This window comes from Macaca nemestrina, chromosome 8 (genome assembly GCF_043159975.1).
Source record: "Macaca nemestrina isolate mMacNem1 chromosome 8, mMacNem.hap1, whole genome shotgun sequence".
NCBI classification, from domain to species: domain Eukaryota; kingdom Metazoa; phylum Chordata; class Mammalia; order Primates; family Cercopithecidae; genus Macaca; species Macaca nemestrina.
Window position 1 is genome coordinate 28,692,881 of NC_092132.1, and position 15,363 is coordinate 28,708,243.

The 15,363-nt window shown below is 35.9% G+C and overlaps 1 protein-coding gene and 1 long non-coding RNA gene across 3 annotated transcripts in view; both read left to right on the forward strand.

Moving 5' to 3' along the window:
• Window positions 1–15,363, forward strand: part of LOC105475946 (eukaryotic translation initiation factor 3 subunit H) — a 108,333-nt gene that overhangs the window by 59,783 nt on the left and 33,187 nt on the right. The gene's annotated exons all lie outside the window — the stretch shown is intronic.
• The window catches only part of LOC139355769 (uncharacterized), a 61,801-nt gene that overhangs the window by 28,804 nt on the left and 17,634 nt on the right, over window positions 1–15,363 (forward strand). The window contains exon 2 of the long non-coding RNA XR_011606809.1: window positions 1–15,363. This exon is cut by the window's right edge and continues 17,634 nt beyond it. This is a non-coding gene — a long non-coding RNA (uncharacterized lncRNA).

Sequence of the window (15,363 nt, forward strand, 5' to 3'; positions counted from 1 at the left end):
GCCCAGTATTTCCTTTGGGGTGGTCTGCCAACCCCTTGGAAGAAAGGGACAAGCACACACAGGAGAGGAGGCACAAGTTTGGGAGGGAAGGGAAGCAGAATTCGGTTGGACACTGAGAGAGTGAAATTCACCAGGGACAGCAGGGTGGTGATGGAGACCTCTCAGGAGAGAGATCCCAGCTGGAGAGGTGAGCCAGGGCTGTCCACAGTGAGACTACTATTACCTCTGTGCCCTAATTGTATTAACATGTAATGTGGAGAGGGTTGGTGTCCTAGCTTTTTTTGTTTGCCTACATGTTCTGCCTTAACTGTTGGTTTTGTGTTGTTTTCTTTTACAAAAGTTTTGTCACCCGTGCTTTTGACTTTTTTGTGCATACAGGGCTGTTCTACCTCGTATGTTTTGTAGTCAAACTTGTACTTTATTATTTTGCCCTTACAAATTATTTAGATTTTATTCCTCGAGAAGACTAAGCATGGTACAGGGATTAAATAAATGAGTATACAGTAGAGATTCAATATCACGCTAACAACAACAACAACAACAAAAAACCCCTGCTATTTTGTAAGTATTCTGAAGCCTTAGTCATTGAACTCTGTATTTTAGGCAGGAATAAATTATTTCATAAACAATATATTTAATGCATTGGAATCTGATCCTTGATGCAGTCATGAAGTATGCTTATCTTCTTTCAAACCTCAATCATTATTCCTAATTATTAGTTGTGTTATAGAGCTAGTAAACTTTAAGTAGTCTCAGGAGAGAACCATTCCCAAGTATTTTGTAGGGGAACTATAAATGTTCTATATCTGCATATACTTACGGTTTCCTGTTTTATTCAGTGGGCTATTACAAGTTACTGTCATTATTTAGTGTTCAGTTTATCCCCAGTTTGATCAGTGGAATCCCATTCAAGGTAGCTTGTGCCCTTTTGCAATGTTTCCATCAATTACTTGAACATTCCTCCCTCTTTGGCATAATGTAATGTTCCAAGCTCATTTTGTACCTTCCCTGTCCCATTTCTGGATTCAGTCATTTCTCAAAGGAGCCCTAGATCCTCCAAGAGAAGAATGGTATTTAGATGCCAAGAACACCCTGAGTGTGCTCATTGCTCTTGGGATATTACTACTTGAAGGCCTTTTGAGCTGACTGAGCATGTATTTGAATATACAAATCACACACAGATAAACACATTTACATCTGTATTTCTGTATTTATTTATATTGAAAACCATGAGTTTACACTGATAACTCCAACTCCAGGTCATTACAACAGAGTTTATTCTACTTTTCTCCCTTTTCATATTTGTAATTCCCTTCTCCGATAGTGAAAACACATGTTCATATTATTCTTAATACATTTACTTATTTAGTTAATTTCTTTTTCATGTAACTAATTTATTTCTGCTCCCAAGCTTTTTCCTGTTCAGATGCCCTCCTCACCTTGCTCAGTCTCTGATTCCACATACCATCCCACTTGGGCTCTGAAGTCCTGTGCCCGGGCACCCATGCATGGGTTGCCCTGCCTTCCTTATCCTGCTCAGATGCTGACTCCTTGTGCTATTCCTCTTCCTACCCACAATACCTTCCTCACTTTACTGAATCTCTGAATTCCCATGACAACCACCATCTTGTGGGGATTCCTTTCTTGCGTGGTCTGGTCTCTGACACTCTAAAATGGACAGGCCTCCTACTCTGATACCCTGCTTACCTAGTTGGGCTGCAACACTGCTCTGAGCCATTGTATTTTCCTCTCCCCTCAAGCTATAGACCTTTTCTTCAGAAAAAAATGTACCTGTGTTCCAAGTTATGCATAGGAATTCAGGAGTAGCGGGCATGGTGGCTGTGCAGTCCCAGCACTTTGGGAGGCCAAAGTGGGCGGATCCTTTGAGACCAGGAGTTCCAGGAGTTCAAGACTAGCCTGGTCAACATGGTGAAACCCCATCTCTACTAAGAAATACAAAAATTAGCCGGGCGTGGTGGTACATGCCTGTAAGCCCAGCTACTTGGGTGGCTGAGGCATGAGAATTGCTTGAACATGGTGGTGGAGATTGCAGTGAGCCTAGATTGCTCCACCACACTCCAGCCTGGGCAACAGAGTGAGACGGTCTCAAAAAAAAAAAAAGTCAGAAAGTTTACCTTAGGTTTTTTTGCACTACATCATTTTGTTGCTGCTGCTTTGTTTTGCTTTATTTTTAAAGACAGTGGGCAGGACCATGGGATAAACAGAGGAAGTATGGAGATACATTTTTATTTTCTTATTCTCTGTTGCTATGTTGGAATACAGCTATACAAGTCAGTTCTGGCTCATTCTTCCTTCTTCAAGGGATTACACTATCTGCCTTGCTAGTATATATCTCCATCTCCTGTAGTATGTATCTCCATCTCTCCTGAACATAATTTAGTTTTAAGAAAACTTCTTTTGGTAAAAGTTATAAATCTTTTCAAAAATAATTTACATGTAGGTCAAACATTTCAACATATGAAACAAAAAAATCGTGAAACAGTTAAAGGAAAACATGAATGAATGATTTCACTGTAGTGTGAGACTAGATACGACCTTTCTGTGTATGACACAGAACCCAGAAGGCACCAAATAAATGGTCTATACCTAAAACAAATAAAAATAAAAACAAATGGCAAAGTGAAAGAGAATATTAGCAATTCAGCACTGACAAAAGGCTGAATTTTTAATATATAAATGATTTTTTTAACTAATCAAATCGAGAAGGAAAACAGACAGACATACCAGTGGCCACAACAGGCCAAAGATGGTTTAGACAGTTCACAAGAAAAGATAGAAATGGCACTTACATATGCAAAATGATGCCCAACCTTATTCATAATGAAAGAAACACAGTTTCAAATTATAACAAAATATGACATTTCACACTTTAGATTTGCAAAGATTAAAAGTTTTATAGCATGATGAATTTGACAGACACTGGAGGGAAACGGGCACACTCATGTACTGCTGATTGCTGATAGGAGTGTCAATTGGTACAAACTGTGTGAAGAGAAGTTTGGCAATGTAAAAAAAAAGTTTGCTCATAATTCTTGACCTTGCAGTTTCTCTGAAAGGAATTTAACTTACTCATATTCATATAAATATGTGAAGTGATATACATACAAGAGTATTATAGGAATGTTTAATATCAAAAGAATGATTGAAATATGATACATCTGGCCAGGCGTGGCAGCTCATGCCTGTCATCCTAGCACTTTGGGGGAGACCAAGGCAGAAGGATCCCTTGAGGCCAGAAGCTCAAGGCTGGCCTGGGTAACACAGGGTGACCCTGACTCTACACAAAATAAATTAGCCACGTTGTGGTGCACTCCTGTAGTCCCAGCTCTTTGGGAGGCCGAGGCGGGAGGATCCCTTAAGGAATTCAGAGCTGCAGTGAGCTATGACCATGTCACTGTACTCTAGCCTGGGAGACAGAGCAAGACACTGTCTCTTTAAAAAAAAAAAAGAAAAAAGAAAAAAAAAAGAAATATACATAAACTGGAAACCGTGGTTACCTCTGTATGAGAGAGATACCAGCGGGAGGGAGACCGAGTTTTCAGTCTGTACTGAATTTTGAAACAGGTTTCCATTTAAAGTGCCACAGTGGACTGTTGACATTAATGGATTTATCATTCTTACTTCCAGCATGGTGTCAGAATGTATAACCATTTGGTGAAATTAGCTTAGCATGCCTTCCAGTTCAACATTCAACATCCACTTATCAATGCAGCAGTGTGTTTCTCTATTTGTTACCATGTAGGTGGTGCCATTTTCAAAGTGATTAAAACTTTATTTCCGGAAAAAAAAAGTCCCTGAAGAGTAGCACTCCTCACTCTTAGGGAGCTCTGTCTGTTGAGCTAACAAGCCGTTGCTAAAATTTTCTGATTTCAAATGATACTAACTTAGTTATAAAATTAAGAATGTAGTTTCCTAAAAATTGAACGTTCTTTATATTTCAGTTATACTTTAGGTCTATTTGATTATTTAATATAACCAAATTTAGTAATTTGACTTCCAGATATATTCCTGCTTTATTGTCACTGAAGGTGAAAAACTTACTTAGGGTTCAGGAAGGATAACATTTTTATTTAATTACTTGCTTTTCAGAATATGAACTTTGCATATTTAAAGATTTGAGTTATAAGAAATCTTCTCTACAAAGTAAGTTACTCTGGTATATATAAACGAATTCCATTTTATTCCCAAGTAGAGAGAGCAGGAAGTATGATATTGATACAAGATAAAATTAATTTATATTGATACAAAGATAAAATTAACTTAAGCTTTGTGCCAGTTAGAAGAACTTGGGGCTTATTAAGAAAATAGCTTCTCAACAGATTGTGAAAACCAGCCGAAGGCTTGTTTTCTTAGTGTCTCAAATTTGATATTAAACTCCTATTTTAATATTTTAGTTTGGAGAATAAACTCGTTGAACATTACGAATGTCTTTTAAAGTCTTTTAAAATAAATGTCTGAGTGCCACAGTATAAGGTGAAAATATAATGTGAGTGGAAGGAAAGGGGTTTGCTTTCTGTAGGACAGACTGTACTTTTCCTGAGTGCTCTTTAATTGTGCTGTGAGATCCTGTCTTAATTAAGTAAGTCTCAGTCATTTATCATATGAAAGCATTCTCTATATGTTTTGCCCAAGTTCCAGTTAGGTTAGATTTTAAAACAGTATTTACCTTTATTCAAAGTTAATAAGCCAGGTGGTCTTCTCTCTAAATTAGAAGATTTAATTGGTCTTTATCATATTGATGCTTTTTTTTGTATAATCAAGGTCCTAGAAAAATATGCAGCTTGTATTTTTGTAAATGTATAATCTTTTAAATGTGCTGAGAATTTGCTCTTGAGAGGAATCTTGAGAAGGTCTTTATAAAGTGAATAGTAATGGTTCTTTTCTTCCAGTTTCTTCTGGGTTATTTCATATTATTGAAATTGTGGAATTATTGGACTTAGGGAGCCTTTCAGAGTGCCTGCAGAGTTGCATGTGTATCTGTCTATGCTTACCCCTGTAGTCTGTTAGATTTAGTTCAGTCCAATAAGTAAAAGAAGGTAGTGCCAGAGTGGGATCCTGGGAAGGATTTCTTGGGAGATTGGTAATCTAGAAAGCCGTACTTAAACTGACAACAATGTGAAACAGTGAGCATTTGGGAAGATGGAAGTTTATATTAGTGTTTGGACAAGCTGTCAGAAAACCTCTTTTCCAGGAGGAATAACATAAAAGGTAATTGTGTCTATAGAAACTTTAAATGTTGTACCTCCCCTTTTTTTTTTTTCTTTGAGACAGTCCTTCTCTGTCCCCTAGGCTGGAGTGCAGTGGCGTGATCTCTGCTTGCTGCATCCTCCGCCTCCCGGGTTCAAGCGATTCTCCTGTTTCAGCCTCCCAAGTAGCTGGCATTACAAGCGTGCACAACTAAACCTAGCTAATTTTTGTGTTTTTAGTAGGGATGGGCTTTCACCATGTTGGCCAGGCTGGTCTCGAACTCCTGGCCTCATGTGATCCTCCTGCCTCGTCCTCCTAAAGTGCTGGGATTACAGGTGTGAACCATTGTGCCCGGCCTAAAAGGGCGTTTCTTTTATAGGCCTCCCCTACCCCCAACTAAAATAGAGCTTTCTGTTGGTGGTATTTTGAGGCAAAATTTAGATGACTGAAGAACATGGTATGTCCAACAGAAAATGCATGGAGATTATGTAGTACATGTTAACTGACCAAAGGAAATAACACTTGAGAGTCCATATATTTGGGATGTCTTGGGGCTTTTTAGACAGAATCATACCCAGCACCTCCCCGCACTCCTCTTCCTCCAGGTTTGTAGGAGCTTGGGGAGTGAGTCAAAACCAAAAGGTGGCATTTGGTCTTGAACTGCAGTCAGCTGTTAGTACTGCTGGCAACATTTCTTTCAAAGTGTGGTATATGTGTGTTTCTCATGGATGCCGTCTACAAATGGATTGTTATTTATGAATGGTAAATTCAAGTTGTTTTTACATTTCCTAACTAAGTAGTTTAACCAATGTTTGCTCTCATTGGGAGTTGCCATCAAACTTAGTAACGCAGTAAAATGTGTTTGAGCTAGGTCTATAAAATGTGTTTGAGCTTAGGTCTTTGATCTAAGAATACCGAGGAGCAACAGAGTTGACTGAACAGTAAGCATTAGGGTTGAATGTATTCCCAGAGACACAGCAGCAGTATCACTGATTTTGGTGAAAATTAGTACAGACTTAGCCATGATAACATGTTCATTTTGCTTATCAGAGCCTTTAATATGTTGAGAATAATGAGTTTCTGATACATTTGCTTGATTTAACAGAGGAAAAGTATTTTCTGCCTGTTTTTACTTTTTATTTAAATTGAGTGCAGAGAGCAGAGATAATCTTTGAATATTTGCTGTGTCTCATTATAGTAAGCATGTTTTCTTCTGCATTCTGAGAATTATAAGAAAAATACTTTATAATTAGATCCTAATGTAAATCACACCTGGAAATGGCAGTTAGGATCGAAGTAATGTTATAGCAGTCTACAAGGATTAATACATTCTATGCCCCTTTTCCTAGGCTTAAATGTCTGCTATTACAGCCTTTTCAGTAAGTGCCTTAGCTCAGTTAGAACTTCTTTTCAAATTGTTTTGTTTTGTTTATTTAGAGATGAGGTCTCACCATGTTGCCGTGGCTGGTCATGATCTCCTGGGCTCAAGCAGTCCTCACTCCTTGGCCTCCCAAAGTGCTGGAATTACAAGTGTGAGCCTCTCTGTCCAGCCCATTCTTTTCAAACTTTATGGCTTTTTTTTTTTTTTTCTAGTTTATTTCCAATAACCATTATTACTGGTGGGGTTGAGGGATAAAGGAAGAGAGGAGCTGTTTTTCTTTTGAATTATATTAGCCTTTCAATCTGATAGTTTTATATTGCTGTATTTTCAGTAATAGAGCACGTGACTCTAGTAGTTTCTGTTGTGTGGTCCATCAGAGGTTTGTCATCTCTAAGATCTACCAGCTCTTTGCTTTCACTTAACACAAAAGAGTATAATAGTAGGAAACAGAAAAGAATAAACGGAGAGCCAGTATGGAGAAGGACCTGAAGCTTGGTATCCTCTGAAAAGACAGATGTGACTGACTTTTAGAAATAATTCTAAATGTAGAAATTATTTTAAGCAGATATTAAACTGATAGGGATTGTTATAGATATGAATATGTTATTATATATGGGAGGGGTAGATATGGCATTATCAGGCCACCAGCTGTCAAACCCCTTGCATCTTTTGGCTTGTGTTCATATTATATATACTTTTCCTATTGTGCCAATCATTTTACTTATATTAGTTAACTAAAATCAAGGAAATCTGACCTTTCAATGGATAGAGCCTCTGACTACATTGGGGTTTTTAATAAATATAAACATGATTTCCAGAGTTCTTGATGATTTTGTAATAGCAATGCATTGGTTTTAGTACTTTCATTAATGAACTTACATACAACCCGTATTACTGAGCTCTTTTGTATTACACTTATTTTCTTTGGCTTTAGTTTTTCTTGGTTCTTAAAAATAGTCAATTGTAATTAATTGTTAGATGAAAAGAATGAAACCTGTTTCTGCATTCAGCTCATGGATGCTTTTTATATAGTTAATTCAGGAATCTGTAGTTATTAAAATATATAATTTGAATTGCTCTATCTGCATTATTATTTCTAAACAGATGGGGCTAAAACTTTACCCTCACTTCTATTGAAATATTTTACACATTAGTTTTTGATAATTTTATTGAGGTGTAATTCTTATACTCTATAGTTCACCCATTTAAAGCTTACAATTCTGTAGCTTTTAGTGTATTCACAGATAGTGCATCCATCACTAGGGTCAATTCTAGAGTATTTTCAGCACCTTAAAAAGAAACCCTGTCATCCTTCCTTCCCAGTCTCTGGTATCCTCAAATCATCATTTTTTTTTTTTTTTTTGAGTTTGCTCTTTCTAGATAACTCATGTAAGTGGAATCATTACAATATTTGTCCTTTTGTCTCTGACTTTTTTCACTAAAATAATATTTTCAAGGTTCATTCATAGTGCAGCATACATCAGAACTTCATTACTTGTTATCGCTGAGTACTATTCCATTAAATGTATGTAAGTAATACATTTTTGTTATTCATCTGAACATTTGCCTATTATGAATAATGCTGCTATAAATCTATGTGTACAAAATTGTGTAGACCTTGCTTTCATTTCTCTTGGGTATATTCCTAGGAGGGAATTGCTGGGTCATATGATAACTCTCCATGCAATCCCTTGAGGAACTGCGAAGCTGTTTTCCAAAGCAGTTGCACCATTTACACGTTTTTATTATTTTTTAAATCAAGATACTACCCATTAGTTTTTATTACTTCCCGTATTTAAAAACTTTTTGTTACAAAAGATATTTGCAAGAGAAGTACATCAAACAGATGCACAACTTAATAATTATGAAGCAAATATCTATCTATGTAACCATTACTTTGGTCAAGAAATGGAACATAGGTAGCACCATGGATTCTCCCTGAGTGTTCGTGTGATACCCCTTATTTTCAGGTAGCCAGTATATTGACTTTTATGAAACTCAAGTTTTTCGTAGTTCTTGCAGCAGCATTTACATGCCTTATGAATTTAATTTTGTGGGTATTTAAACTTTATAAATGTAATGACAGTGTGTCTTTTATGTCTTGCTTCTTTTACTCAGCATTGTTTGTGGGTTCATTTTCTCTAGTTCATTTTTCATTGCTATATCCTTTGGTATGGATATATCACATTTTATTTTTTCATTCTACTGTCAATAGGGATTTTAGCTGTTCCCACTTTTTATGTGAAATTTCTAGATTATTTTAAAGCCCTGTATATGTCAGAACATTTGTATGCTGAAATTGTCCTGTAAAGCTAGTCATTTTACAGCCCTTATCTAAGGTCTGAATACCAGTGAGATAAGACATCATTCTATGTTTCAAGCATATTGTATATTCGGTAGAAGGTATTTCACTACTGTCTAGCTTGTGGTAAGTTTGTCAGTAGTGGCGTGTAGCAAAATTTTTGAAATGTTTCCCTTAGAATTCAGGTATGTTTCTTCAGTTTTCCCCAATAATGTATCTTATATAAGTGAAGGAAATTATGAGTTAAATTGGACTGTTCAATATGATATTTATCTTCAGATTGTTTCTTTGCATTGGTAGTAACACTTTATTTTGAACTTAAGCTGTGGTCAATATTTAGAAGGCCTGGACCTTCTAAAGTACTTTATTTTTTACAAATATTCTTAGCGTGTATCATTAAATATATGCTGACAGTAGTCAGAACTGATTCATTCTAGATGGGCATCTTGGACATTTCAGGTTCCTTATTTAAATGAGTGATTGCTTTCATGATACTGTTTCTAAGTATCTTTAAAAGGAATCGTGGAGTACACAAATAACTTAGCAACCCTCATTGTTAGAGGGGTTTTTTTTTTCTTTAAATTTAGATGGTTTACCATAGATTTGAAAATTATTTCAGAAATGAAAGCAGCATTGGAAATGATGCAGTTTTAAAATCCTATAAAAATGCCCCAAATTAAACAAATGTTTCCTGACCCTTCATAAAGTACGGACAAATAGACAAATCAATTTTTTGTGAATTCCTAGTTTTGTCGTTATGTGATACAGTAATGAAACTCTGTAATTATACATTGTAGCAATTATTTAAAAATTTGGAGATTACACTGTTGATTTGTGAATTTAGTGCTATCAGTTTGTGATTTGCTTTTCTTTTGCTGGAGCTCCAAAAGTTTCAGCAAATAAGATGGAGATTTTTAGTCATTTTTGTGAATGTGTAAACTTTGTTGATGCTTACTAATTGAATTTGTTTTGGAATATTCCTTTAGTACTGTTATCTGGCCTAAAATTCTTTCTGGAATTTTGATGTTTTCTTGTTGAAGCACTTTTCCGTGAGCACCTTTTAAAGGTAACACATACAGTTCTTGCTTATGTTCCAGTTTTATTGCTGACTCTGTATTCACATTTCCTAACTCCAGGCTTTCATTGTCATCTTGTGCATGAATTACTGCCGTAGCCTCTTAATAGGTTTCCTTATCCAAGTCTTTTCCTTTTTAGTCCATCCTCTCCTCCTAGGTAATGTCTTACAGCAGAAGTTTGAGTGTCACTCTCCAACTAAACCCTTCGCTGACACCTCCTTGCTAGTTCAGTAAAGTCTAAGTTTCCCTGGCCTGTGGCCCTTTGAGATATGGCTCAGGCCTGCCTTCCCAGCTTTATTTTTTATTCTTTCTCCTGTATATAGTATAAGATTGTTTGAAGATTACCCTAAAAATTTATTTACATTTTTATGCCTTTGCACAGTGGTTTCCTCTGGCTGAAATACTGCTTTCCCTTTTTTTTTGGCCTGGCAAACTCTTGCCCATCCTGCAAAACCTACCAGAGGTATCATTTCCTCTGCAAAGCCTTTCCTAATTCCCCTGTCCCCATAGTCATCCCCTTTGCATTAATTCTGTACCCTACAACCTGTTGATCACCTAGTATTGTTTATGTGACTTTTTTTTTTTTTTTAAACATACTCTGAACTGCTGGGAGGCAAGGAATATGCCTTAATTTAGCTGGCTGTGTCAGCTTTTACCATAGATCCTAGAAACAGAGCTAAGCGCTCAGGAAATACTGGCAGAAATCAAGAACTGGAGTTAGGGACTGACTCTGTAATGACTGATGAATATCTTTCCACAACCTTTTTATTTTTATTGTAATATGGATAACTCGAGCACATTTAGTCTCCAGGGTATGTAGATTGTATTATTCTTTCTGATAAGTAGGTAGTCAAGATAGCCACAGACAGACAAAATTCATTCCATGGGGCTTATCATTGACTTGGAACTTGATGTAAAATCAACTCCTGATGAGATGCTTTTATATTTTAAGTAATAATGCTTTGATTCAGAATATGGAGCCCAAAATAAGCTTCATGAGTAACATTTGTAAACTGTTCTGTAAGGCTTTTGTGGTTAGTATAGTCCAGTAGGGAAGAGGTAGAAGTATTCTTTCTCTTCATTGATTACTTCCTATGTTTAATAACAGGATTAGTTTGTAATTGTATTTTCTCTTCTACTGTCAGTAAAGTTTATTGTATTAAAATGCTGGGTAAAATCCTGTGTCTTTTTCATGGGTACTAATGGAAGTAGCTGATAGTGTGAGGTGATGGAAACATTTTATTTCCAAACACTTTTCAGTTTGGGGTTGATTTCTATTACTGTAGGAGACTGATCCTTCACAGCTGTCAGAAAATCCAAGTAGGTTCTTCTCCTGCTGTGCAGATCTTTCCTTGTTTGGGAGCCTTTCATGATGCAGTAGGGGCTTTTAAAAATGTCACAGAAGTAAGGCAGTTTATACTGAAGTAAGTGTAGAATTTGGTTGTTGCTGTTTATGGTAGAAAATTGAAAGTTAAAAACAAATGGAGGAGCAAGGCTGCTGAGCATTATGTGCCTTTTTGAGTTAATAATGCCATCTCTCCTGGTCCCCTGGACTTGCTCAGCTTTTCATTCCTATTTCTTCTGCTCCAAATTCTTTTATTTGTGGGTTGAAAAATAAAAGCAGAATACATTGATGAATCACAGACAAGCAACAGCATACATCCTGTCTTGATGAATGCCTAGGTTAATATATTTGGGGAAAGGGATGTAATCAGCAGTCATATGAGAGAAGCAGTCTATTGAACAGCTACGTGTTCTGAACCAAAGTGTATACTTATTACGGATCTATTTCTCCAAATACTGTGTGAGGCTCAGTGTTAACACATTGCTGAGAAAAAGGAAGTATTCTGTGGCTGAAGAACAGGCTTCTTACTGCCTGGTTCTTTGTTATGCTTTTACTGTTTAACACGGAGACTGCAGCTCTCACATTGGACACTAACCTTAGTAGCAGACATAATCCTGAGGCATGTTACACATTTCACCAGATGTTCTGTTTCTCTGTAGGGTATCCTCCTGGTTAGTTTCTTACATCAGACATCATAAGAAATCAGAATTTGAAGTTTATCTTAAACAGATAGGAGAGCGAAAACACACAGTCTTTTATAACCTAAAGACTGAGTGATTTTCATAATATCAAATAAGTTGTGCTACAGCTACATTTTATAAATGTTTTTCTGGTTCATATTGCATCTATACTCTGTATGAAAACGTTGGGGAAAAAATACCTTTTAAGAAGTACCCCTTACGAATAAATAGTAAATTAGTATTCTTTCTTGACTGTACAGCAAATATTTATGATTTACATACGCCTTCCAAAAAAGCATTTGAAGCAGATATGAGTTTCTTGTTAATATGACAATTTAAAACATTTTATAATTGAACAAATTGTGGATATTCCTAATGATAACATCTGCAGGATGTTGATTTATAAACACTGTAAAATACTGTGTTGTTTTGATGCTATGCATATTTCCTGTAGTGTATGTGTACAGTTCAAAAGAATTATTTTCTTATCTATTTCCTTCAATCTTTGAATTTTAGCACTGGTCATAATTCTGAGTCTGGAAAAGATTTCATGATATTCCAGATTTCTGTGTTTTTCCTTCCCATCAATAATTGTCTAGCGGTTTTATGTAACATTAAGGACTGTTGCTTTAAAAAAATAGCAGTAGTAGTTAAGGAGAAATGCATCATCTTGTTTCTTTGGAATAATAGGAATAGAATAGCTGCAAGGTGGTGATTTTAAAGTTTATATTAATTGAAGAAAGGGAAGAATCACGTGTCTTTTGGAAACTGCTTTAAAACTGTTCATTCTAGATCTTCACTTTAGGGGGGATCCAAAAAGAACAGTTTTACAGTGGATATATTTTAGAAGATTCACTCTCTGTTTTTTCTACTTTCAATCAAATACTTTGGAAAAAGCCCTCACGTCTGCAGGACTTCCATCTGGGGAGAACTTGATCCTTTCTGCCCAGTTTCATCTTGGCCCTCTCCAGTGGTTGTATAAGAGCATCTCTTTGAGATTAAAACATAGAACAAAGACAGGCTCCTTTTATTAATAGTCAAATGAAAAGCTACAGATTTTTGACTAGTTCTTTTTGCAGAAATGGAATTATTAGTGACATGGCTTATTTTTCTCTTTTCTAAACTCTGTATTTTAAAGTTGTACTACCGTAGGAGACAATGCTTAGACTTCCTCATCTGTAAAATGGGGTCAGAAACAGTAGCCTTATTTTTGAACTATTGGGAAGATTAACATAAATACATGCTAAGTGGCTACTGTGTAGTGAACTATGAATAAATATGGGCTACTGTTAATCATGCCTGTGGCTTCAGAAAAAATTGATAGCTAGAATTAGAAAGAATTGAACGTATATAACTTGCCTGGATTATATGAATCAGCAAGTACTAATGTGACCTTTAGCATTTATAAAATAGCATCTTCATAACCAGAGATTGTTTTTTGCTTTACCCAGCTTTGGTATTATTTTCTTATATAGTCTTTTTTTGTGAATATTGATATCAACCATTTCTTATTCCAAAATTTATGGTTTAAATAAAAAATTTTAATTTATGTCATCCACACAAGAGAGCGTGACTCTTCCTTTTGCCACCTGAGGACACAGTGAGAAAATGGCCGGCCATCTGCAAGCCAGGAAGGGTCTCTCAAAAGGAGTATAATTGGTTGGGAGCTTTGATCTTAGACTTCTCAGCCTCTAGAAATTGTAAGAAAATACAATCCTGCTATTTAAGCCACCTAGCCTATGGTGTTTTGTAATGGCAGCCAGAGCAGAGCAATACCCAAGTGAAATTGAAAATTGGAGCAAATATGTATGAAGCAGGCTGATCTCTCTCTATACGAAGGAGATAAATTCATTATATAGAACATGAAACAATGAAAGGCATTCTGCTTAATGTGTGGGGTATAGCTTTATCTGCCTTTATTCCTGATAGAAGAGCAGATGTCTATTGAAATTTTTGTTTTATGACACCATCTGTAAAATGTTATTGTTTAGTAGGTGGTAGGTAGCCTGAGATGTTTTGACCTTTAACATTCATGGAAATTTAATTGATCTTCTCTGGACAGGCACTTAATGTACTAGTCATAATTCAGTGTCAGATGATTATCATCTAAGCATACTTCTCTATGAAAAAGTTCATGGGTCACAACCATAGCAAACCACATATTACAACATTTCATTTTATATGTTCTCTTGATTAGGTTGTTGAAGTAACAGGCAATTGGAAAGTAAGACTTTTACCCCTCAAAAAACCAAACATTCCCAGCTTAAGTAGCTACATACTACTATGTATAACCTTAATTCCATTTTAATTTTGGAAGCAAGATAAATTTAATAGGTACAGACCACTTGGAATAATTTTTACTTTTTACCTATTGTGAGTAATTTAACCAGAGTATGCATCTTTTATCCTCTTGAAAGGTGATACAGACCTAGGAAGTGTTTTGTGAGGGCATTTGAACTGTACTGCCTCTGGAGACAGGAATATCTTTAGGAGTTTTTCATCTGGTTTTGAGAGGTTTTTGGAGGGAGCGTCTACAACATTATCTACAGCATTGCCTTTGTAAAAGTAAAGCAGGAGAGAGATGCTTGGAAAGGAAGGCATGATGATGGCAGCAAAAGCAAGTAAAATGGATCTATACGAATCACTGTTAGTAACTTTTTAAAGCTTCAAATGAGACATTATTGACTTAAATTATGCTTTTGACCTCTATGTATTGACCCGATTGCCAAGCTTCCGTTTACCAGTGAAATGTTTGAGGAAGCAATCTTCTCATCTTTCCAGTACTTTCTTAATCAACAGCCTTCAGTTGATTTTAATTTTGGGTTTTGCTGAGAGCATAGAGTGGCCTGATCCTTTGAGTATAATGGACATTTCTGTAGTGGATGGACACTACTTTTATGCTCTTTGATCTGAGTACAGCTATTGACATTATGATTTTCTGTCTGCTGGATTCTATGCTGCAATTCCATAGGAACATCTGGTTTACCTCTTGAAATGCTTCCGTTACTGAACTCCTTAAATTCTTGCATCTCTCATTTGCTTTTTCTCTCCCTATCTTATCTGTATCTTTAAACTTAACTATCACTTTTGTGAGCATGTGAATTTTGTTATGAATTAGAGAACAGAATGTACTCTCTCTGAACTTTCAGCCCTTGGTAAGTTTTTCTATTTTAAATGTTTTTTGAAAAATAAAATTATCAGAACAGTATTTTACAGAATTTAGAAAAGAATTGTTTATCTTGCGTCATCTTTAACTCAGTAGTTATTAGGTTGGTATAATTCTTTCTAAATGTTTAAAATATGCTTTAAAATTTTAGAGTGGTTTTTTTGTGTGTTTTTTGTTTTGTTTTGTTTTTGTTTTTTGTTTCTGT